Source organism: Bos taurus, chromosome 12 (genome assembly GCF_002263795.3).
Source record: "Bos taurus isolate L1 Dominette 01449 registration number 42190680 breed Hereford chromosome 12, ARS-UCD2.0, whole genome shotgun sequence".
Taxonomy (NCBI): domain Eukaryota; kingdom Metazoa; phylum Chordata; class Mammalia; order Artiodactyla; family Bovidae; genus Bos; species Bos taurus.
The window spans coordinates 21,274,995-21,291,082 of record NC_037339.1 but is presented as its reverse complement, the minus strand read 5'-3'; the positions used below and the strand labels follow the sequence as shown (position 1 = coordinate 21,291,082).

Sequence of the window (16,088 nt, the reverse complement as noted above, 5' to 3'; positions counted from 1 at the left end):
CTTGCAGATTTTCTCTCTGTATATCTCTGCTTTTGCTTCTGTTTCTGTGCTTTTGCTCCTCACCATCATATGTTTTACCCCAGGAGAGGTTTCGCTCTTACCTTTCTGTCGCATCTTCTTCCAGCAAAAGACAGACTTTACTCACCAGCCTATCCTCTGGAGGTTGTGTGCACATCACATTTTCTGTGCATTCCTTGGGATTTTTTGGTTTTGGTGGTTGCAGTAGACTGGATTTTCCAAAGATGGCCTTGCCAGGATCCCTCATGCCTTCCTCTCTTCTTATACTGTGACTTCGCCAATGCTCCGTCAAAAGGCAGAGCCTGTCTCCTCCCCCTTGAACCTGAGTGGGTCTTTGGATCAATCAACAGGGCACAGAGAAAGTGGTGCCATGTGAGTGCTGGGCTGTCATGTGCTGGAGCCCCTGTGCCTGCAAGCCAGCAATCGTGCACATCTTTCCCCAGCTCCATGCCCAGTGGAGTCATGTTAGTAGCCTGAAAATAGCCAGGGTGGGATTATTTATGTCATGTGCTACATGCTAAGTCACTTCAGTCGTGTCTGACTCTTTGTGACTCCATGGACTGTAGCTCGCCAGGCTCCTCTCTGTCCATGGGGTTCTCCAGGCAAGAATACTGGAGTGGGTTGCCATGCCCTCCTCCAGGGTATCTTCCTGACCCAGGCATCAAACCTGTGTCTCTTCCTTGGCAGGTGGGTGTTCTTTAGCCCCACCCACAGAAGCCAGCAAATGGTACAGTCATAATTACACACAAACACACAGAACTGCTTGTCAAACATTTACCAGCAAACCACCATTTCTGAGGCTAAATCATAACAAGTGTACAGATTCCTGGGGTTCTCCCTGTCTTAGTACATGTGCTCTTAAATCCTTGCCTCCATGCTGGGAAAAAGCCCAGGGCCCATGCAGAGGCCACATGTGGTGTTCTGACTGACATCCCCAGCCCCAGCGAGCATCAGTCACCATGATCCATGTGAATGAGGAAGCTTACTGATGACCGCAATGCCAGCCACCATCTGTCTACTGAGCCCAGTTAACCCCCAGGACTGAGAGATATAGTAATAATAAATGATCATTGCTGTTTTTTTGCCACTTGGAGCAGTCGTGCAATCATAGATAATCTGAACACTGATAACTTGTTCAGTTCTTCACTAAGGCATTATAAGTTAAGAGAAATGAAAATGCATCAGTTTCACACTGAAAAAAAAATCTGTTATACATGATAAATCTTCATGTATAGGATTCATAAGTACGAATTCACATATAGGAATCAGAGTAAGATTCAATCATTCATTCATTTATTCAACAAATATTTATTGAGGGCTAGCTAATTAAGCCAGAGAAGGCAATGGCAACCCACTCCAGTACACATGCCTGGAAAATCCCATGGACGGAGGAGCCTGGTAGGTTCCAGTCCATGGGGTCTCTAAGAGTCGTGCACGACTGAGCGACTTCACTTTCACTTTTCACTTTCATGTATTGGAGAAGGAAATGGCAACCCACTCCAGTGTTCTTGCCTGGAGAATCCCAGGGATGGGGGAGCCTGGTGGGCTGCCATCTATGGGGTCGCACAGAGTCGGACACGACTGATTTGACATAGCAGCAGCTAATTAAGCATCAAACCCTGTGCTCACTCAGTGTTTAGAGTGGAGGAGCCCCCAGTGTGCAAATGGAGACAAAATGGAAACAACCCAACACTGGTGCGAAAGGCGCCAGAAGTGTGTTCAGGGTCCACTGGGGGTGGGCACGAAGGAAAAAGGGCCAACTCTTTTTAAAACAATTTTATTGAAGTATAGTTGATTTACAGTGTTGTGTTAATTTCTGCTGTACAGCAAAGTGACTCAGTTATACGTACGTACATATATATATATATATATTTTTTTTTTTTTTTTTCAAAAAGAAAACAGATCCGTTATGGTTTATCACAGGATACTGAATATAGTTCCATGCTCTATACGGTAGGACGTTGTCGTTGAAGTTGTATACAGCTTGCATCTGCGAATCCCAGGCTCCCAGTCCTCCCCTCTCCCGTCTCCCCCGCTTTGGCAGTCACAGGTCTGTTCTCTGTGTGGTCTGTTTCTGTTTCAGACATGGGTGCATTTGTGTCATGTATTTTACGGTGTAGTTTTACTTATTTGACTGCCCCAGGTCTTAGCTGTGGCATCCAGACTCCTCAGTTGCAGCATGTGGGATCTAGTTCCATGACCAGGGATCTAACCCAGGCCCCCTGCATTGGGAGAGTGGAGTTTTAGCCCCTGGATCACCAGGGGAGTCCCTGTGTCCTATTTTAGATTCCATATGTAAGTGATATCATATGATATGTGCCTTCCCCAACCCCGATCCAGGCCCTGGGGATGTTGATGTGCTCCTGGACTCGGCAGCCTGAACAGTGACCTGAGCACAGGTGCTGTTCCTTTTCCCCAGCCTGCTCTAGGGCACCAGCTAGAACTGAGTGGAAGGTTTGAGGCTGGAGACCTTTCAGGAAGCAGGCACCCATCTCTCAGGGGTGGGTCTTCATATCCTCCCTACAGGCCCCTGGGACCGCTGAAAAAGGGGCTCAAGGTCACCCCAGTATTTCTGTGGAGCATCTTAGGCAGGTGCCCAGTTCCATGGGGCCCTTAGAATCTGAAGGTTTGGCTGTCTTTATTTTTTCTGCTAGACCCAGGGTTTTTAATAAAAATCGCAGTAAAATATATGTAACATAAAATTGACCACCTTTTAAGTGCACAGTTTAGTAATGTTAAGCACACTTGTATTGTTGTCCAACCATCACCACCATCCATCTCCACAACTCTTTTCTATTTTGCAAAACTGAAATTATACCCATTAAACACCCCCCACCCCAGCCCATCCTCCCCTCAGCTCCTGGCAACCACCATTTTGCTTTCTGTCTTTGTGAATTAGACTGCTCTAAATACCTCAAATAGATGGAATCATACAGAATTTGTACTGTTGTGACTGGTTTATTTCACTTAGTATAATATGCTCAAGGTTCATCCAGACTATGGCTTGAGTTGACTGTCTTTCCATCCTTCTTCTATAAATTCATTCAGTACATAGGTTCTGCTTCTCTTTTTTTCTTAAATTGTCTTCAGGAAAATTGTGCTGAGAAAACTCAAAAAGAAAATGAGAGTATCTGTTGAAGATACTTTCTGATTCAGGTGGACATTGAAGGGAGGGACCCAGATGGTTTCTCTCAAATTAGGAAGCCATCCAGGATTAGTAGATGGTGAATATAGGAAAAATAAAAAAAAATTCAAATAGAAGAATGGACAGTTCAGCAAGGAAAGCCTGAAAAGAATGTGAATGATTACACAGAACTAATTTGTTTCAGAATAACACACTATAAAAGACAGCCTTCTGAGATTCCCCTGGTGGTCCAGTGGTTAAGAATCTGCCTACCAATGCAGGGGTCATGGGTTCAATCCCTGGTCCAGAAGATCCCACATGCCTCGGAGTAGCTGAGCCCGTGAGCCACAATTACGGAACCTGGGCTCTAGAGCCTGTTCTCTGCAACAAGAGAAGGCACCACAGTGAGAAGCCTGACCACTGCAACGAGAGAGTGGCCCCTGCTCACCACAACTGGAGAAAGTCCCCATGTAGCAATGAAGACTCAGTGCAGCAAAAAAAAAAAAAAAAAAAGCCCTCTGCAGGATCTGGGGGAAGCCAGTGGGAATTAACACTTGGGAACAGGGGGGTTGGTTTCGACTGGTTCCCCGATTGCTCGTTATGTGGTGCACAAATTGGTCTTTGCCCAACTTTAATATCTCCCTTCATTTCCATGGCTTCTGTCAAGAAGTCAGGCATACCCTCATTAACTCACAGACTCCTTTGTAATTAAACTCAGGCATATACTCATTAGCTTATTACACTTTTGAATTAAAATTCCTTATGGGATACAGTGGATTTTATAAAATAAGCCTTTTACTCACAGTGTCTTGCCTTGAGTGAGCACTGCTTAAGCAATGAATGATTGAACTCACTTTCACCAGCAGGGCCCCGTTAAGTAGGCCACCTCGAGGCTTCCACAGAACAACATGCATAATAAAATTTGTACTCAATTCAATTTGTAACTCAGTTCTGCTAACAGATGGCCTTTATTCACATGATAATGTCTGTAGTCATTTAGGCCTTTAGCCTCCTAGAATTCCCCTGCTTCTCCAAATAGGGTCCTTGGAGACATAACAGGGTTTAAAATGCAGATTCCTGGGTCCAAGCCCAGACTGACAGATTCAGAATCTTAGGGTAGTGGGGCAGGAATCTGCTTTTTAATAAAGAACCTCACACATTTGTGATAAATTTAAAAGAAGTTGAGTTCATCAGAATGAAAGTTTAAGTTCAGTGGAAAACTTCTACTTGATGCTCACCTGTCGCAGTAACACAAAATAGCCTTCTTCAAATCCAAGACAAGGAGGGTTAGAGAGTTTACACAGTTCTGCCTCCCTGTAACTCCACTTTCTCAGATCCATGGTCTGGACTGACTTGACACGGAATAGGTTTCATCTCTTCTCCATATCACAATCGTCCTCCATCACTTAAGGTGTTTACTCTGGTCCCGAACCCATTTGAAGGACCTTGCTACTGCTAAGTCACTTCAGTCGTGTCCGACTCTGTGCGACCCCATAGACGGCAGCCCACCAGGCTCCCCTGTCCCTGGGATTCTCCAGGCAAGAACACTGGAGTGGGCTGCCATTTCCTTCTCCGTGTTCAGTCTATTTTTCCTCATAAGCTACCAGCATACAGAGAGCAAAAAGAAGAGGCTGCCAGACATGCCTGCACCACCCACTAACCTTAAGGCCCTGAAATGGAATGTTTCCAGGACTAATTTATAACCAGTGAATTATAACTTCAGCACTGAAGTGCCACTGCTGCTGCTGCTGCTGCTAAGTCACTTCAGTCGTGTCCGACTCTGTGCGACCCCATTAGACGGCAGCCCACCAGGCCCCGCCATCCCTGGGATTCTCCAGACAAGAACCACAGATCAGATCAGATCAGATCAGTCGCTCAGTTGTGTCCGACTCTTTGTGACCCCATGAATCACAGCACGCCAGGCCTCCCTGTCCATCACCAACTCCCGGAGTTCACCCAGACTCACGTCCATCGAGTCAGTGATGCCATCCAGCCATCTCATCCTCTGTCCTCCCCTTCTCCTGCCCCCAATCCCTCCCAGCATCAGAGTCTTTTCCAATGAGTCAACTCTTCGCATGAGGTGGCCAAAGTACTGGAGTTTCAGCTTTAGCATCATTCCTTCCAAAGAAATCCCAGGGCTGATCTCCTTCAGAATGGACTGGTTGGATCTCCTTGCAGTCCAAGGGACTCTCAAGAGTCTTCTCCAACACCACAGTTCAAAAGCATCAATTCTTCGGCGCTCAGCCTTCTTCACAGTCCAACTCTCACATCCATACATGACCACAGGAAAAACCATAGCCTTGACTAGACGGACCTTTGTTGGCAAAGTAATGTCTCTGCTTTTGAACATGCTATCTAGGTTGGTCATAACTTTCCTTCCAAGGAGTAAGCGTCTTTTAATTTCATGGCTGTAGTCACCATCTGTAGTGATTTTGGAGCCCAGAAAAATAAAGTCTGACACTGTTTCCACTGTTTCCCCATCTATTTCCCATGAAGTGGTGGGACCAGATGCCATGATCTTCGTTTTCTGAATGTTGAGCTTTAAGCCAACTTTTTCACTCTCCACTTTCACTTTCATCAAGAGGCTTTTGAGTTCCTCTTCACTTTCTGCCATAAGGGTGGTGTCATCTGCATATCAGAGGTTATTGATATTTCTCCCGGCAATCTTGATTCCAGCTTGTGCTTCTTCCAGCCCAGCGTTTCTCATGATGTACTCTGCATAGAAGTTAAATAAGCAGGGTGACAATATACAGCCTTGACGAACTCATTTTCCCATTTGGAACCGGTCTGTTGTTCCATGTCCAGTTCTAACTGTTGCTTCCTGACCTGCATACAAATTTCTCAAGAGGCAGATCAGGTGGTCTGGTATTCCCATCTCTTTCAGAATTTTCCACAGTTTATTGTGATCCACACAGTCAAAGGCTTTGGCATAGTCAATAAAGCAGAAATAGATGTTTTTCTGGAACTCTCTTGCTTTTTCTATGATCCAGTGGATGTTGGCAATTTTATCTCTGGTTCCTCTGCCTTTTCTAAAACCAGCTTGAACATCAGGAAGTTCACTGTTCACGTATTGCTGAAGCCTGGCTTGGAGAATTTTGAGCATTACTTTACTAGCGTGTGAAATGAGTGCAATTGTGCGGTAGTTTGAGCATTCTTTGGAATTGCCTTTCTTTGGGATTGGAATGAACACTGACCTTTTCCAGTCCTGTGGCCACTGCTGAGTTTTCCAAATTTGCTGGCATATTAAGTGCAGCACTTTCACAGCATCATCTTTCAGGATTTGAAATAGCTCAACTGGAATTCCATCACCTCCACTAGCTTTGTTCGTAGTGACGCTTTCTAAGGCCCACTTGACTTTACATTCCAGGGTGTCTGTCTCTAGGTCAGTGATCACACCATCATGATTATCTGGGTTGTGAAGATCTTTTTTGTATAGTTCTTCTGTGTATTCTTGCCATCTCTTCTTAATATCTTCTGCTTCTGTTAGGTCCATACCATTTCTGTCACAGCCCATCTTTAAAAGGCTTCCCGGGGTTTCGCTGCTGCCCCCTTCCGGCCCTGGGAAGTACTTCAGGATGTTGAAGCCGGTGGCGGGGTTGTGCTCTCCGCCCGTGGAGGGTGGAAACAGAGATAAATCTCTCCCTCCCAGGGAGAAGCCAGGAGTTGCTGTCCTGCTGCGGGAGAGAAATCTGAGATGAGAGACAGAGAAAGGAAGCGCGCGGCACGGAGATGGACCCGCAGGTGAAGAGAAGTCCATCAGGTGTAGACTTGGACCAACCACCCGACCCCACAGTGGCCAAGGTCAGCCTGGTCCTGGATCTGGCTCTTTGATATCAGCTCAAAAGGTGATTGGAGACAGCGCAGTGCAGCCTTTCAAGTTGGAGAGAGAATCCTAGCAGATGGTTTCTCAGAATTGTTCAGGGGAAGATGACAATGTGCTGATTTGTGCTTCCTGGAAAGAAAATGACTACAATGTGAAAGTGCTGTTTCTTAATTGTGTGGAGAGAAAGGGAAACTTAATCTTCATGGAGTCTAAGGAGAATGGGTTTTCCCATGGAAAAGAATGGTCGTAAAGGAACAGTGAACTTCAGGGTGAGAGTAAGTTGTGCTGGGTTCTTAGAAACAGTTTGGTAACTACTGGGCAGTGAAGATAGAGGCCCTGTGGGGTCTCTGAGCAGGTGACTTGGACATGGTCGTGATAAAAGTGTGTGTAGAGCTCTGAGGATGGACATTTTCCATTTCATAGGGACCAAACACTGAAGGACTCCTAGGGAAGTGGTGGGTCACTCTGGCACACAGTAGGTTTGCAGTTACCTCCACGGAACTCATGCAGGATGGAATGGTTAGGAGGGGAAATGGAGAAGATACATAAAGAGCTATAGATAATAAAGGATTTGTGTCCTGAGCACCCAAAACATCTGTAAGAAATATTCAACAATTCAGGTTAACATCTGTCTTTGGAGGAACAGGTATGGAGGTGGTTAAGGTTTAACATTTAATGTTATTCAAAACCAGGCCAAATTGAGCTGAGTTTCCACTCACCTCTAATTTAGGTAAACAGCCTAATTTACCAAGTCAGTTAATGAAAACCACAATCACCGAGTCAAAAATGTGCCCAGGTTGGGGCTCTGAAGTGAACATCAGTAATGCTGAATACTGTTGAAGTGCTAGATGTTAAGAAAAACTTAGGCACCTCTAGATACAGGTTCACTGTTAAGAAACAAATGTCAGCTTAAAAAAAAAAAAAAAGCACAACGTGAGAGTTGAGAGTTAAGTTTTATTTGGGGCACAGTGAGGACTGCAACCCAGGAGACAGAGTCTCAGATAGCTCTGGGTGAAAGAAAGTGAAAGTGTTAGTTGCTCTGTCCTGTCCGACTCTGCGAGTCCACAGACCATAGCCCACCAGGCTCCTCCGTCCATGGACTTCTCCAGGCAAAAATACTGGAGTGGGTTGCCATGCCCTTCTCCAGGGGATCTTCCCGACCCAGGGATCGAACCTAGGTCTCCTGCGTTGCAGGTAGATTCTTTACCGTTTGAGCTACCCAGGAAGCGATAGCTCTGAGAGACTGCTCCAGAGATAGTGGTGGAAGGTCAGTATACATGTAATTTGGTGAAGGGGGAGTACATGCAGTCAAGCACATTTTTTCCGAAAGTTTCTTCTAGCCTCGTGAAACTTTTGTTAGCCACAAGGAACAGTCATCACCATGAAGATATGAGGAGACACAAGAATTAGGATCGGCCCCTGATATTTAACTATCTGAAGACTTGTCTTGCCAGTACTTCCTCAAGTATAGTTTTCCCTCATTTCTGCTCTCCACCCTGGCCTCCTCTCGGGGTGCTGAAAGTCAGCAGCACGTGATCTCATCCCTGTAGAGGCAGATGGCAGGTGCCAATGGCAGGTGCCCATTTGTAATCAACACAAACCAGAGGTTTAAAATAAAGTAGTATTTTATAAATCTGAATACTAAAACTGTGAATGTTAGTTATAAAAACTTGTAATTATTGGCATTTTAGACTAGATTCTTTGTTGTTGGGGGGCTGCCCCATTCTTTGCAGGATATTTAGTGACATCCCTGGTTTCCATCCACGAGTCACTAGCCACCATCCTCACCCCAGTGAGGACAATCAAAAATGCCTCCAGACATTGCCAGACATCCCCTGGGAGGCAGAATTACCTTTGGTTGGTTACCACTGAGATACAACAGCTGGACTGAAAAATGAAAGTGTGTTAAGAATGTTGTTTGGTGACTATTACCAATTAATTTTCTATTATCAATTAATACCCTTTATCATCACTGGACTTCTAGGGGAGGACACGGCAGGGGCTGTTATCACTACTCTTACTGATGCAGAAGCAAATGAGAGACAAACAGTCCTACCACTCGGACACAAGTCACTGTTGATTCCCACTGGAGAGAAGGGGCTTACCCAGCCCACTCCGGAAGTCACTTCCTATGTCAGATTTCTACCAAATAGGGAAACTTTCTACCAAACAAGAAACATATTAATTTTCTTAGTACTTAGAAAGCTTAGAGCTTGCCTAAAATGGTCCTTACCACCCTTATTAGCATGGATCTATCTCTTGAGCATCTCCTGTGTATGAGGGATCCACCCTCTCTTAGAAGAGCTTCCATTTGAAAGGCCAGGGGAGCGTGTGATTGAGTTTTGCATGTTCCTACTGTACTAGTGGATGGATCTTCATAGCATATTTTTGTTTGTTTGCTTTTTACCTTTTGACCTCCTTCACCTATTTCTCATTTCCAGAACCTACCTCTCTCCCGCAGTCATCAATCTGTTCTCAGTGTCTGTGAGCTTCTGGGTTTTTTGTTTGTTTGTTTGATATTCCACATATAAGAGATCATACTTGTCTCTCTCTGTTTGACTGATTTCACTTAACATAATGCCCTTGAAGTCCATCCATGTTTTCACACATGGAAAGATTTCCTTCTTTTTATGGCTGAATAATATTCTGATGTACATATACCACAATTTCTTTATCCACTCGCCCATTGATAGACTTTTCTTGTTTCCGTATCTTGGCTATTATAAATAATGCTACAGTGAAATTGGGGGTGCACATATATTTTTTGAGTTAGTGTTTTTGTTTTCTTTGGATAAATACCCAGAAGTGGAATTGCTGGATCCTATGGTATTTCTATTTTTAATTTTTTGAGGGCACTCCATACTGTTTTCCACACTGGTTCCACCAACTTATGTTCCAGCCAGCAGTGTGTGAGAAGTTCCTTTTCTCCACATCCTGGCTAGTACTTGTTATTTCTTGTCTTTTTGATAATCACCATTCACACAGGTGTGAGGTGATATCTCATTGTGGTTTTCATTTTCATTTTCCTGACAGTCAATGATGTTGCACATCTTTCCGCGTACCTGTTGGCCATCTGCGTGTCTTCTTTGAAACATGCCTATTCACAACCTCCCACTTTTTAATCAGGTTGCTTTTTGCTGTTAAACTGTATGAATTATTTCTGTATTTTGTTTTTGTTTTTTTGGCTGCACTGTGTGGCATGCGTTTCCCTAGTGGCTCAGCTGGTAAAGAATCTGCCTGCAATGTGGGAGACCTGGGTTTGATCCCTGGGTTGGGAAGACCTCCTGGAGAAGGGAATGGCCACCCACTCCAGTATTCTGGCCTGGAGAATTCCTTGGACTCTTTAGTCCATGGGGTTGTAAAGAGTCGGACACGACTGAGAGACTTTCACTTTCACTTTTGTGCAGCATGCAGGATCTGAGTTTCCCGAACAGGGATCGAACCTGCTGCCCCTGCAGTGGAAGTGTGGAGTCTTAACCACTGGACCACCAGGGAAGTCCCTTGAATGTTTTAAATTATAGAAGCAAACCTGCTCATGGGTAAAAAGGTGAAGCAGTGTTAGGTTATAAAGTAGAAGCAAACAAGCTTTGCACACCCACCTCCACTGCTTCCTCTGCCCCGCCCCGGGGTCCTGCTGTGGCTGCTTCCGCCGCTGGAAATGGTTACTGACCAAGGCTCACTGGTGTGCTCTGTCTTTTCCTACGCGTGTATGTCACGTGGGGACAGTTTTCCATGAATGGGATTGCGCTGGACACGTCCCCCTGCCCGCTCTGCTTGTCATCACCCTCCAAAGTGGCACTTTTCACATTCCGACCGACGACGCACTGAGCTGTCTCCCTCTCCCCTCACTAGAATCCTAAACTGTTTCCTCATCTTGCCGATTCGATACGTGAAAGCTGATACTCATGGTTGTTTTAATTAACATTTCGTTCCTTATCACTGTGTGATGCTGAACATCACTTACGAAGTCTGTTGTCCAGCATTTGCAGCCTTGCGTGGGAACGCCATCTCTTTCTAGTTTGGGGTCAGAGCTCAGTTCCCATGTAGAGCCTTCTGTCTCCCAGGGAACATTCTTTAAGGTGTGACAGAAGTAGCAACACATCAGTCTTTTTTACTTCTCATCCGTCTTGCCAGTTTATAAAGTAAAGGGCTTACTGGAATGAGAATGGCCTCATTTATAAGATGGATCTCATACCTGGTGTTGGCTTGTCTCATTGGGTCTGATGTTATAACCAGTAAAGATATCACTGGTTTTCCAAATGGATGTTTCTACCATTATTTTCAGTTAGTGACTAAAGAAAGCAGTCAAGTAAGTATAAAATAAATAAGGTACAAGGATGTAATGTACAGCACAGGAAATAGAACCCATATTCTATAATAACTTTAAATGGAGTATAATTTATAAAAATACTAAATCATTATGTTGTATAACTGAAGCTAATCTAACATTGTAAATCAACTGTACTTCAATTAAAAAAAGAAGCACACCTAATCACACACACACACACACACACAAGAAAGCAGTTAACTTGGGATATTTAAATTTTTAAAAATCTCTCTGCATCCCTACATTGTTTTTCATTTTTTCTTCAAGGTTCACAGACTAAAGCATGTGCCTCTTAGCCTACTTAGTGGCCCACGTGTGAATATGTGTCTTGTTATGATGTAACACAGACAAATACACATGGTTTCCACTGGAATAGCTTGGGCTGTAGGTATACTATGAACGGTTCACATGTTGTTTTAATGGAAATTTACACATTGTGGCAGGTTTCCCACGTGGCACAGTAGTAAAGAATCTGCTTGCCAACACAGGAGACGCAAGAGACGTGGATTTGATCCACGGGTCAGAAAGATCCCCTGGAGGAGGAAATGGCAACCCACTTCGGTATTCTTGCCTGGCAAATCCTATGGACAGAGGAGCCTGATGGACTACAGTCCATGGGGTCGCAAAGAGTTGGACACAACTGAACGACTGAACAGTGGCACCCCACTCCAGTACTCTTGCCTGGAAAATCCCATGGATGGAGGAGCCTGGTGGGCTGCAGTCCATGGAGTCACTAGAGTCGGACACGACTGCGCAACTTCACTTTCACTTTTCACTTTCATGCATCGGAGAAGGAAATGGCAACCCACTCCAGTGTTCTTGCCTAGAGAATCCCAGGGATGGGGGAGCCTGGTGGGCTGCTGTCTATGGGGTCACACAGAGTCAGACACGACTGAAGTGACTTAGCAGCAGCAGCATCAGAGCGACTGAACACACACACACACATACATCTGTGGCAACTCTGCCACACAAATAGGAACAGTTTACCCTTATTTCTCCTCCCTCTGTTATTTCCCTTCTATGATGTAAGAGGAAGGTGTTGGCTAGATGCAAAGTCCACACCAACCCCTGAGAAGGAAATTCCACCAGCTTCTCAGTGGTATTCCCGTGCTGCTCACTGGTGCCCGGGGCCTGTGCTAAGAAGTTCACCAGTCCTAAACCTCTGGAGGACTGTCTGAGGGCAGGGGTGCCGCCCATCAGGAGCTGAGGCAGAAAGAGAGGTGTGCAGGGGTTAGGGATGTGTTCTGTAATGTTTCTGGGGACATGGGGAGTGGGGTTCTCTCCCCCAGACACCCCAGAAGATGATGAGATTCAGAGCAAGCTCTTTGGCATAAAGGGGGACATACCAGTTCTTCACCTCGAAGAGTGAGGTTAGGAAAGACCCTTAGAAGCCCTGAATTGTGTTAGTCACTCAGTCATGTCCAACTCATTGTGATCTCAGACTGCAGCCCTCCAGGCTCCTCTGCCCATGGAATTTTCCAGGCAAGAATACTGGAGTGGGCTGCCATTTCCTTCCCCAGGGATCTTCCCGACCCAGGGATCAAACCTGGCTCCTGAATTGCAGGCAGATTCTTGGCTGCCATGCGGGACCAAACCTCCTCCTGCCCTTTGGGATAGCTGAGTTCGTCCTTGGATACAGGACAGTTGTTTTTCTAGATGGAGTTTTAGTGGTTTAGTTTACACGGCACCCTTGTGGTAATTGACCTCAACAGGTGTGAAGGGGAAAGTGAAAGTCGCTCAGTTGTGTCCGACTCTTTGTGACCTCATGGACTATACAGTCCATGGAATTCTCCAGGCCAGAATACTGTAGTGGGTTGCCATGCCTTCCTCCAGGGGATCTTCCCAACCCAGGGGTCAAACCCAGGTCTCCCGCATTGCAGGTGGATTCTTTACCAGCTGAGCCACAAGGGAAGCCCCAACAAGTGTGGACACCAACAAAAAAATCTAATTCATTCAGTTGCCAGTTGTCCACGACTGGGGACCCCCTTCCTGTTTGACAGAGGTGTGCCCCTGTCAAGCCACGTGAGGCCGGCAGTCTGGTCTAGCTTCATGCATGTCGGTGAAAAGCAGGTCAGTGATGGAGAGGAGGCTGCTGTTCCCAATTCTCTGTGTGTCGGGGCACCAAGGTGACAGTTTTTGCAAGGACATTGTGGAAAGGGTGAATCCTCGTGATGTTTGCATAGCAGTTCGCAGGATCGTGCATTAGATGTATATTGAAGACCTACTAGGTGTCTTCCATGGTTGCTGCCGGAAAGGCAGGAGGAGGCAGATCTGCCCGTGCTCACTGGGACTCCCCCAGCACTGCCTTCCGAGGAGACAGAGTATGTGGCCCCCTCGTGCTCTGCTCTGATGCCTGTCTTCTCCACACTGTGGGAGCTAGCTCTGGTCGAGTGAGGGCAAACCTCTCAAGCTTGTTGGAGCTGATGACCCCTGAGTTCTCATCTAGCTGTGTGACCTTGAGCAAGTTCTTAACTCTTCTGATCCTCCATTTTCTCATCTGTGGAATGGGCACGATACTCCTTACCTGGTGAAACATGACCGCGCACCCCCAGCACTGATAGGGAAGGTGTGCCCACCTCCTGCCCCTCTTGACTGTCACCGGGAAGCCCTTCCTTTCTGGATTTCCTCCCCTTTCCTCCTACCCTGGGATAAGGGGGAGAGACTGGGCTTGGAAGTCGAAGAGACCAGTTTTCAAGTAGAGTCACAGAAGCCTCATTACAAATCCCAGTTCTACCACTCGGTAGCTAAGCGGCTTTGAGCCTGTGAACCATCTGACTCTCAGTTCTCTCTGTACCTTCTGGGGAGCTGGGGGATGACATGCAGTGATGTGAGGAAGACCCTGGCAGGGCGCTGGTGACTTGCCTCTGGTTCCAGGTGACCCGTCTCCCATCCCATGGACTCCGACTTGCTGCGGAGGGGCTCCTGTGGGTACCAAGGCAGGTTTGAGTGTGACGCGTCTGAGAAGCAAAGTGATAGGGAAGAGAAGCCCCGTATCTCATTGTAACCCCTGGAGCAGGAAGCGCTGGCGGGATCACCCTGCTGGTGAGTTGGCAGAGGATCAGCGCTGCCAGGGATGATCCTGCCAGCAGGTCCGCACTGAGCGGGCGGTGTGCGCTCCTCCTCCGTCTTCACTTCCGCCTCCATCTCTACACACACACACCCCACCCGCTGTCACCGTCAGCACCCTCTGTACTCAGGTCCTTCCCCTCCAGAGAGCCAGCCGGGAGCATCCCCAAATGCTGCGCTACCAGCACTGAGGTCTTTTTAAAAAGCGTGTTTGCAAATGGAATGTTTCCAGGCAAGAGTATTGGAGTAGATTGTCATTTCCTCCTCCAAACCCAACATCTGACACTTGGCAGTAGCTCAGTAAATGATACCTTCCCTCCAGGCCCTGTGTCTTCCCAGCTGTGCATTTGCGGGCAAGCCTCTTAACCTCTCTGAGCCCGGTTCCCTCATCTGTGAAATGAAAGATGTTTCCGTCTGATCCTGGCTGACAAGGCCGCACCTGCAGGCTGACGGATGACAAAGCCGGCATCTGGAATCCAGCCTGACTGAGGTCACTGCAGCCACAGGTGACACACACGGAGGTAGTTAATGGGTGCTGAGGCGATCCTGCCACAGATTTTTCTAATAAATTCTGAATAAATTAGATTTGGTTCCTAGAACTTTGTTGGCAAGTAAGAACCATGCTGGGAGGTGTGGAGGAGGCACAGCATCAGTGCATTTCTAAAGTTGCCAGCAGTGGTGAGTTGCAGCTCTGAGAAGTGCCCTAGCCTTGAAGGATTGGAGGTGGGGGAGGGGGTCTGAGATCACGTGACTTGTTCGAGCCCAAAGTGAACACTGTGGGTGGTCTGTGCTTGGCTCAGGGCGGCCCTGGGCGGGCGGCTGGGGGCGCAGTGTCCTGCCGTCTCTCGTCTCTCGGTGCCCCTACTTCTGCTCCTAACTGAGGAAACTTCAGCTTGTCATTGTGCACAGGATGTGTTTTCAACACAATGTGTTTGAAAACGTCTGAGTGGATGGAGTCCCTGATACAACCAACGAGTCATGGCAGCAGAGCCAGGGGACACGCAGGGAGAGGGGAGAGGGCGTGGGTTGGGGTAGCCTCGCACCCCACCCACTCTGTCTCCTTGCCAAACTGGATTTTCCCTTTTCTTCTCCAGGTGGGGCGCTTTGTATGCAGAGGGGCGGAGCCACACTGCAGAGGGCCCTGGCTTTTTGTCTTGACATTTGGGATATACTTGGAGACCTCGGGGCTCCTTGGAATGAAAGCATTGACCTCCAGGTGAGATGTCCGGTCTTGTTTATAACTGATGTCTGAATAAAGGCAACCTCGTGGGAAGTCTTAAGCGACTTATCTTAGAGCAATAATATTCAGAAACACCCTGAGCAGAGGGTCGAGTGGACTGAAGTATGGGTCAGGAAAACAAGGGGATGGCGGATCGGTGCCTGGCAACCCTGATGTGCTGATAGCCACATCTGGCCACCAGCTCCTCACCTCCCTCTCCTCCAAGGACATCTCACTCACTGCTGCACCCCCAGCACCTCCAGTAGTGCCCAGCACACAGTAGGAGCACAGCGAGTGTCCCCTGAATGCCTGGATGGGTGAATGACCTACCAGCTCCTAATACAAGCTTCTCCTCTCGCTGATATGCCTGCCCTCACCCCCCATCTCACCCTCCTCAGGCACACCATGACATTTTATTCCCCAGAATGGCTCTGGGTCCACAGCCCCCTTCACCTCTGGGCATGCCTACTGTGGGTTACACTCCACAGCGTCCCAGAGAGTCAGACACAAC

General features: G+C 47.1%; 1 long non-coding RNA gene across 2 annotated transcripts in view; it reads left to right on the top strand.

Moving 5' to 3' along the window:
* Positions 1–10,979: 10,979 nt before the first annotated feature.
* LOC132346743 (uncharacterized) overlaps positions 10,980–16,088 on the top strand; it is a 29,547-nt gene continuing 24,438 nt past the window's right edge. For both annotated transcript variants that reach the window (XR_009496678.1, XR_009496679.1), the window contains exons 1-2: positions 10,980–14,864; positions 15,453–15,574. This is a non-coding gene — a long non-coding RNA (uncharacterized lncRNA). The remainder of the gene's footprint in view (positions 14,865–15,452; positions 15,575–16,088) is intronic.